This window comes from Aplysia californica, unplaced genomic scaffold (assembly GCF_000002075.1).
Source record: "Aplysia californica isolate F4 #8 unplaced genomic scaffold, AplCal3.0 scaffold00167, whole genome shotgun sequence".
Classification (NCBI taxonomy): Eukaryota; Metazoa; Mollusca; class Gastropoda; order Aplysiida; family Aplysiidae; genus Aplysia; species Aplysia californica.
Genome location: NW_004797437.1, coordinates 54,015 through 56,232, shown reverse-complemented (window position 1 = coordinate 56,232; position 2,218 = coordinate 54,015). Strand labels below are relative to the sequence as shown.

General features: G+C 41.6%; 1 protein-coding gene across 1 annotated transcript in view; it reads left to right on the top strand.

Annotated features, from left to right (window-relative positions):
* The window catches only part of LOC101858105 (SCY1-like protein 2), a 33,777-nt gene that overhangs the window by 5,037 nt on the left and 26,522 nt on the right, over positions 1-2,218 (top strand). The window lies entirely within an intron of this gene.

Below are 2,218 nucleotides of genomic sequence, written 5' to 3'. Positions count from 1 at the left end.
AGAGTGGGTGGGGGGAGAGAGATATAGATACAGAGTGTGGGAGAGAGATGAGAGAGGAAGGGTGATTCCAATTCCTCATAAATGGCAAACAGTTGTGACATTTGTGAATATCGAGGAGCGTTTGACTGTTGAGTTGGGGCGGATGGTCTTGGTCACAGCCGAAGATTACTGGAGGATTAGGCTCCCGGAACCTCATCATTATTATTTCATTATTGGAGGAATAGGCTGCGTTGTTCAGAACATTATTATTTCATTATTGAAGGAATTGGTTTGCGATGTTCAAAGCATGTTTTTCTTCTGGAAGTGGGAATTGATTCTCGTTTGCCGTCTGGCAGGTTAAAAGGAGGCCAGGGTATTTGCCACTGTTTGTCTGTGGCTCGCTGCACTGAGGAGCAGAAAAGTTGAATTTTTCGATTCCGTCTCTGAGCTACAGTTTGTCCGTGTCTGATCCTTTCTTTCTGATTTGTGAAACGAGGATTTGAAATGTGTTTGTGTTTTTACCTCATTAATGAAACAAATTGATACGTGCTGACATTCGTAGGTGATTTATGAAATAAGGAACTGAATAAGAAACTCGTGTTTTTACCAGATTTATAAAACAAATTGTTGCGTGTTTGCGTTTTATACAACTTGATTTATGAAATGCGGAAGTGAGTTATGTTTGTGTTTCTACTGGATATATGAAAACTAGGAGTTATGTTTGCATTCTTACCCGATCTGTGTCGAAAGCTATTGCTTTTGAATTCTTAACGGTCGTTTGATAGGAGGAAATTGTGTGTGTGTTATTTCCCTATCTATGGAGATGCTTGACGTCTGTCCTTGATTTGGCCGGTTTATTGTTGGTGGGGGAAATCTTGAGGAGAACCTCGTTGCCTCCTACTTCTTTGACAAAGATGATACTGGTGATAAAATGTCAGTCGAGATGAAGTTTGAGAAGGGAAATTACCCAGAGGAAGACTCGACCGTCGACTGTAGGATGGAGTCCACAGGGGTCGCCAAGGTCGGCAAGAAGGGTAGAGTAGGGAGATGGTTGGTAAGTGTCAATATCATATGGGTGGGTTTGCAGAATGAGATTTTTCAGCTTTTCTTCCTTAACCCTATCCGTACGTCGTGTTTTACTATCGTATCTGTACGATGTGGGGATCTCTGTGCCACCACTTTCCAAAGAGAAAATTTACTCATTAATACGACCCGTTCGCTTTGCATAGCAGTCTGTCGAAATGATTTTTTGAGAAATACTGAAAGTTTCAAAGTGATCTTTGCTCTAGAAGTATTCTTAGTCTAAAATGTGAAGAATACAACCCCGGGGACACAAAATGACTCCAGGACATCAGTCTGTGTTGCACACACCAGCGCAGTGCTACTGACTGAAGTGTCTTTAGGCCATTCCCAAAGGGGGGATATTCACAAGTTCTTATGCACAGTAGAATTGTAAATGGGCTGATTTATCAATATCATGCTTATAACTGTGCCTTTACAATATACGGGGAACTGCTGCTTTTGTTTTCCTCATCATTGCTATCGTCATTTTTTTCTCTGCTTCTTTTGTATGTTTGTCACTCTCTTGTGAACTGCTATTTCCGGGGTATCTTGATAGTCGAAGCAGACTTTGTGCTTTTGAGGCTAGAGAGGTGAGCAGAGTAAGCCTGATTCCCCTTTTGGACTTCTCTGTTGACATCCACCCCTTGGCACTTATATGACCTTTTGCAGTTGCGAGCACCGTAAAACCTTACTAAAACAAAACAAAGTGACTGGCCCTGATTTCCCCAATGTACAGCACAAGGTGAAGAGAGTGTGTTTGATTCGCAGCACTAGTGGGCAGCACAGGGATTACTAAAGTGTGCCTCTCGCTTACCTCTCAATACAAGTGCATTGTCCATCAAAGGAAATTGTTAATTCCTCCCAGCCTGACTCGGCCCAGTGACAGAAATATGCTATGTTTGACCCATGACAAGAGATATGTGTGCACAGCCTGTACTTTTTCACTATGGAAACTTTTTTAACAAATGAGTGTTTTCTATGATGTGATGTGCGCCAATGGCCTTAGACACTGAATAAACCTACTTACTTACTTACTTACTTACTTACTTACTTACTTACTTACTTACTTACTTACTTACTTACTTACTTACTTACCTACTTACCTACCTACCTACCTACCTACCTACCTACCTACCTACCTACCTACCTACCTACCTACCTACCTACCTACTTACTT